Here is a 7370-nt window from a genome sequence, read left to right on the forward strand (position 1 = left end):
GGAGCGGTGTAGACAATCTCACATAAAATTCTCATTGTTATAGATCAAACATAGATAACGAGGTTTCCTAGCCGAAGAAGAGGAATCATATGATTTCTCTTGAGGGGAGTTATTTTGTTTCTTCTTGTTTTTCCCCTTTTTCTTACCTCCTGGTTGCTTTTCATTCTTGCCCTTGTTAGATGACACAGCATTTATTTATGAAGTAAGAGTGTTATCAAGTGAATTTGTAGTTTGAATGGTAATTGCAAGTGTTTGACCAGATGGTCTACCTGCCATTGTGTGCTCGAAGAACCAATCACACTGTCGCCGGCATGAGAGTCCTTACTCGATCGTGGAGGAGGAACAATGAAAGCTGGTCGGGGTGCATTTAGAATCTTGTCATAGAGCATGTAAAACTGTGTATAAATCAAGTCCAAATATTGGGCACGAGCAATTACTTGCTAATCTGTGACAACTCCACCTTTCGTCACATCCTCAGTGATAGATGGCAGCAAGGATTTTATAAACCACTCAGCTAGAAGTTGATCAGGAACAAAAGTTTTAACCATTCGATGATGATGACGCCACTCATGAATATGATCAAAGATATGAGTAGTAGTGGTTTGTTTAAAGTTGGTTAATAGTTTCGTTCCAGTCTCATATCGTATGGGTAACTGGAAGTGGGTTAAAAATGTGGTAGCTAAGGCAGTGAAGTTATCGAAAGAAGCTCGTGGTAACTCGATGTACCACTTCATAGCTGGACCAGTAAGCGTTCTTTGGAAAAGACGAAGTCTAACAGAATCATCATTCAAGGAGTTTGATGAACACCATAAATGAAAAGTCATGACATGGTTGGACGGGTCTTCTCTAGGATTTCCATTGAATTTTGGAATATCGGAAGGTAACTTATGAGGAATCACCGACCACCAAGGTGCGTAAAGAATTGGGTCATTGGTGAGCCAATTTAGATCTGGTAACTCAAGTGTCACAACGAAAGGCAACTGCCTATTGAGGTCAGGTTGAGCATATCCAGGGTAAGATGGAATTGCTTGGGCAATGGGCCTTTGCATACCAGCATAAGGCATCTGCTACTGATAACCTTGATATGGGTAAGTTTGTTGAGCAAGTCCGGTGTAAGGTTGTTTTCGTTGTGCACCAGGGTAAATTTGTTGTTTTCCAAACCCAACATAGGTTTTTTGACTAGGGCTTGGATAAAATTGTTGTTGACCAAACCCAACATGATCTTGTTGTCCAAGTCCATGTTGAGGTTGGTATTGCTGCAATTTTTGTTGTTGATATTGGGGCTGCCAAGGCTGTTGAAGCAACCATTGTTGTTGTTGGTACAACGGTTGTTGATTTAACAATTGTTGTTGCCCACCAATGTAAGGTTGACCAGGTTGTGAATACACTAAACCATTGTAAGTCTGAGTTATTCCAGTAAATGGTAAACTAGCCTGAAGTTATTGGACTCCAGACACAAGTGGTTGTTGTAAAACTTCTTGAGAAGGTTGGATCTGTATACCTGAAACTTGGGGGTCTGAGGTTGAAGGGCCAACTTGCACAGGTTGCAATTCAACAATATGGGCTTGTGACTGCGGCACAGTTGTAACAACATGCGTTGTAGGTATGGATGAGACAGATTGCATAGGTTATGATGGATACACAAGCCTAGGTTGAACGAGCATGGTTGGATGCCACTATTAGACAGTCATCCCAGGCTGACCTAAAGACGACGGCATACCGACATATGGTTGCCCCCCAGAATATGGATGATAAGGAGAATATGCATATTGTTCTTTGTATGTGGGTAGTCCAGTGTTAAGCGAATACATAGGATGGTAACTAGATGAACCAGCTTGATGTGAACTTGATGGGTCCAGCTGTTCGGTACCCCTAAATGAGGAACCATATACAATTCCAGTAGAGGACATTGGTGAAGACCAAGGGCTAGAAGCAACAACTGAGTGGGTTCCCGATAAAGATTGGTAACCTGATGGGATGGATGGAACACCATACAAGTGTGACTCAGGTGTCATAGTAAACATCGAAGAGGTTGTGACAGAAGATTTTTCCGTAGCCATAATAGATGGTACGGTCTGGGATGTTGACTCTGCCATAGTCAAATGTCCAAATAAGTTTCCTAATGAATCAACAGGTGTCTGAAAGTAATCAAGATCAAAAGGAGCAGTGAAATGAGGAGTATGAGGATACAGATAAAGTCCAGTTCCAAAATGGAATGGAGTTCTGGGTGATTCTACCTCAGGTTCCTCTTCTATTGAAATCAAACCAGGTGGAAGAATTTCACCATCTAGTCCATAATAGATTTATGGTTGTTGTTGAGGTAAAGAGGAGGTCTTGACAGTTATGGATGTCTGAGGATCTACCAGTCGATATTCTTCCGGTAAGGTAACAACTTCTGATTGTTCCACCTCAAGATCCAAATGTTCTGGTAAAAGAACAAGTTTAGGTTGGGCTTCGTGAACAACTTCTGGTTCAGAAGTAACTTCTGATTGAACAGTGATGGGTTCAGGATCCAGTTCTAGTTGAACAGATTTAGGTTCAGAAGTAATTTCTTGTTGAACAACTTCGGATTGAGAATCAACTTGTTGTTGAACAACTTGGGTTACCATTTCACTAGATTCAGTTCTAGTTTCCTCAAGTAATTGTGGAGATTCCACTTCAGTAATAGATGTACCAGTAACTGTAGGAGTAATTGGGGTCACAGTACTTACCGGTATAGGTGTTTCTGGTAATTCAGATGAAGAACCAGATGCTTGTGAAGTATTGGATCCAATCAAATGAGACCGCTTTGACCGAATAGGTGTAGCTTCGGGCGGTAAAGGTGGTTTACTTGTTGCTCTCCATGAACGACAGGGTAAGGGTTGATTTTCCTCCACGATTGCTGATTGATTTTATTACAAAAAAGAAATAAACAAAAAGGGGTAAGCTAGGAAAAATGTTTACCAAGCAACTATGAACTGCAGAATACCTCCTGGAGAACCAAGAAGTACGGGTAGAAAATCTCCCCAAATGCTGTGTCCGTGATATCACAGTGTACAAGGTCCAATCCATATTAGCACTGTCTAATGCAAAACTGCACAGTGAGAGCATTCCCATATACTTTACATACTGTAACACCGCCCTATATACCTGAAGGTACGTGGATGAGCTATGATATAATCACATACATGGAATGAGATATCACACTCAGGATGTATTGTAGACAAGTTAGCGTCAACTACTATGTTTTAAGACGCTGGAACGTGTCTCTAGCCTAGAACCTCTAAATGTTATTCGTTAGGTGACAATGCTCCATTAGGTAAATTGAGGTTAATTTTAAGTTGATCTTGATTAGGAATTTTCCTTTCAAGGCTCACCATGTGATGTATTTTCATTTACTAGAATGCAACGAATATGATAAGAATTCTTTCCATTCAATTTAACAATGAAAATCTTAGCTAATAGGGATAGAGCAATCATATTCTTTCAATCAAAGAGAAAAGAGCACAATCTAATGCAATTTCCCTAAACTATTCCTATGAGCACACACAAATTTTTTCAATGCATGATCCAAGTTTTTCTTTTCAATTCCCTTAATGTTATCATGAACAAAAGGAAACAAATGCACATACAATCAATCAATATTTTTACAAGAACGAAGACTTTAGGACAGTTTTGTTTCAAAGGAAAAGAAGACTCTTATGACACTTTCTTTCGAACAAAGATTAATCGACTATAATCTAACTTTGACGATGAATCAATAATGACAAAGAAATCATTTAAGAAACATTAATCAATCAAGTCAAAGTAGGGCTAGCAAAGGAGATACAATCTTGATTTTAGAGACATTGATCATTCAACAAGTAATCAAACAAAAGAAATTTGGTAAAAAACCCTATCCAAAGGTGGAAAACTGACCCAAAGAGGATCAACCCTGAATGGGAGATAGTGTGCTTTAGAGAATTTTCCCTAAGCCAAGGGTGCTCTGCAGTGCACTGTGTCCCTCACAAGCCTACGCTGGTGACAGTAAGCCATTTCAAGAGGCAACTAAACACAGTTTTTGACCAAAATTCACTTCAACAAGGCTGAAATACAATCAATGAAAGGAAGTAAGGTCTGCTAGAGTGTCCTAGGATGTGGATAAGCTACTTGGAACGATGATCGTTCCCCAGTATGGTCACCAATTTGTTATGAAGAATTTGGTATCTATGAATAAATACTAATTCCCTAGATAAGTAGCCATATCTAGAACAACAGTTTAAAGCACTTTAACCTTTTTCTATAAACAATAGATAAGACAAAGAGAATGAGAGGACCTACTTGTACTTTCAATTTCCTCTTACCTCCTTTGTATCGCTCTCGTCGCTCCTTCCCGTACTTAACATGCTTGAGAAGTACCTGTAAACATCAATAGAAGACAAAGAACCAATCAAAGCAAAAGATCTATTGATTACAAGTAAATGGAATCAGATACATTCACACATATAAGCATCATATATCAAGATAAGCATATGGAAAAAGGTGTAAATACTTTATTGAATAGAAGGAAGAATTACAACCATGAAGCCTAATTCGAAGTCACTCCTCCAACTTTGGTTCCATCCACATCACATCATAAGCATGACATTCCGACAGCATAACGACACTTACAATAGTCTCAATTCTCAAACTAACATTATCTCCTTACAATTCATCAAAGTCCAGCCCCTGATCACTTAGATGAGTGATCAATTTATAGGAAGATGGAGGAGGTTTTGTCATCAATGAGGATATTGAATGGCCTTCCATATTTAGAATTAGTTCCATGGAGGAAGGGATGAGAGGATAGGAGGTATCTTAACTCATTTCTCATCCATTTTCGAGCTCATAGGAGATGATAAGTGTGGGAATCTTCTAGAAGGCTCCAGAAGATAAGAATATTCCCCAAACCCTATGTGAATTTCGCTCAAACTCGCCCAGCGCAGGTTAAAGAGGGCCTAAGTGCTCTGCAGAGCACCCTGGCATGGAATTAACTACTCTGCAGCGCACCCTTGCATGGGCCTACTTGCATTGGTCCCTCTAGAGGTCATTTCAGGATGTCTTCAGGCCATGAAATTGTGTGGGAAGGAGGCATTCAAAAGATTGACTTGTTTAGGGTATGTAGCAACTGAAATTAGGGTTTGATGAGCCCTAAAACACTGATCTGAATGATGAGAGTGACGTGCCCAAATGGATCTGTAACAAAAGTGGCCAATGGATATCAAGAATAAGGTAATATTGAGTTATGTTCACTTTTATCAGCCTAAGAGGTCTAAACTCATGTGTTGTATGCATTTTCCATTTGTTTGATGGGCCTTAGTAATTATGAAGGGTAAAATCCCTATTATGTTTATTATATCACTTATAGACTAGCTATTAAGCCTAGTTCCATTAATATTAAATTCAGGAAGTATAACATAAGGTATGCGTGTCAGGAAAAACCTTGTTGAAAGCTCCAGAAGGATAACTCTTATTGAAATTTCAAGAGAGATAACTCCAGTGAGCCATATAAATTCTTTGGGGTGAAGGGGTGAGTCTTTGAGAACGCTCAAATGATTGTAGAACCACCATAGTTTAGGCATAGAATAAGCCTCTATAAATGTAGCTATTAACATAGGTAGGTGCGGTGATGAGCACCAATATTGCAGCAATAATGCTGCAACTCTTGGGCTACCAGCTTTAGTTTATCAACTCGGGGTTCATACAAGCTTGGAGGTGACAGTGCTGTATACACAAGTAAACGTGATGGTTATGCCTTTTGTCACTGTTCAGCTGGCGAGAGACCACTAGGGTTTTCAAGCCAGACTTCTATGGATTCAGAAGAAGCTTGGTTCCTTGATGAAAGAAATAGAAATCTACTCTAAGAGAGAGTTGATCTACTGCAATAATGAAAAAGACTGAAATTCAATGCTAAGGCACACCATTTCCTAATTAATTGCTAAGAGCTATTCTTTGCAATGATGCTAAATTAACATGAAAAAAATGCTACTATCCTAAGCATGGAAGTTAAAAACATCAAACACAATTGTTATGCATGTAAAGGACTGTAATAAATCTGTTTATGCTTTTTAAGAAAAATCAAGTGTGAAAACTAATCTCTTTTGGTGATGTGGCAGGTGGTTTAGGGATGCTGGTGGATGGTTGTAAGGTTCAGTAGATGGTTGGAAGGTTTGGGGGACTCTTGGGTGACCTTGGGAGGCTTCCTAGAAGTTTTCCCTCAATTCGGCCTTAAAACAGGCCACTACAGGAAAACCTACAAAATGTACTAGAAACCTACATGATTCCCTGTATTTCTATAGGATACAGTCGTGAGAAAAACGATGGGTGTTGGAGGTGATGGAAGGCTTAGGGAAGCTGGTTGATGGGTGGAATGGAGTGAGAAAAGGCCTAGGATCACTCAGAACCCAAAACCAAGTTTAGGAGATGGTTGGATTCACTCAAAATGCTTGAGGAAATTTCTATGTAAAATGATGAAATTGGTGAAGGTTTTGATGAAAACAAGGAATGCCTATGGGTGGATGAAGTTGGAAGGTGGTTGATTTCTATGAGATCTCTGTCTACTTTTGAAGCACCTGCTCTGCATCAAACATGTGTAATTTCCAAAAAGTCATGTAAACAAGAAGAATTCTCATGAGCTATAAAAAGCAAAATTTAATGAACTAACTATCTACCTTATGCATGAAGAAATTGTTGAATGACATGGAATCATGGATGAGATCTACTACAAGAACGAAGATAGAAGAGATGGCAATGGAATCCTACTTTGCAAAACTGATCAAATGCTAGTTTAAGTACAACAAACTCTGTATATCATGAAAGAAATGGAAATTTGTCTTTTTGGGCTGCATAAGGGTCTTTTCCACAAATCATGATCCCAAAAGGAATAAGTGAGGCCAAGACACCTACTAACCGATTTGTGGTGCCTCTTTTATCCCTTCTAACTTGCTACTAAAGTAAGGCACAAATGGAAGCAAACTAATAAAAAATTAATCAAATCTACACTACTTGCAATGAAATACTTCTAAAAATAGTTTAACCATGAATCTATGAAACTAAGCTATGTATAAAGATACAAGAAGATGAGCCTTTCTTCTAGGGTTGGGCCCTAACCCAAGAGCTTCAGCCCTCTGAGTTAACTCAGTACCGAATCAAGAAAAAGCTCATTCTTATTACCAAAACAGAAAATTACATCAAAGTCTTCTACAAGTCTAGAGCTCAAAAATAGCTAGAGTTTTACAACAAAAATTTGAATCCTAATGAGGCTCTAGGCCTCTCTGCTTATACAACTGAAGTCTCTAATGACTTCCTTAAATTTAGGGAGGCTCATCTCCGAAACTCAAGATGAACTAACTCTTTGTCTATCACTTGCTCGG

This window comes from Pinus tabuliformis, chromosome 5_1 (assembly GCF_031772625.1).
Source record: "Pinus tabuliformis cultivar Carrire ecotype Pingquan chromosome 5_1, CPIR1, whole genome shotgun sequence".
Classification (NCBI taxonomy): Eukaryota; Viridiplantae; Streptophyta; class Pinopsida; order Pinales; family Pinaceae; genus Pinus; species Pinus tabuliformis.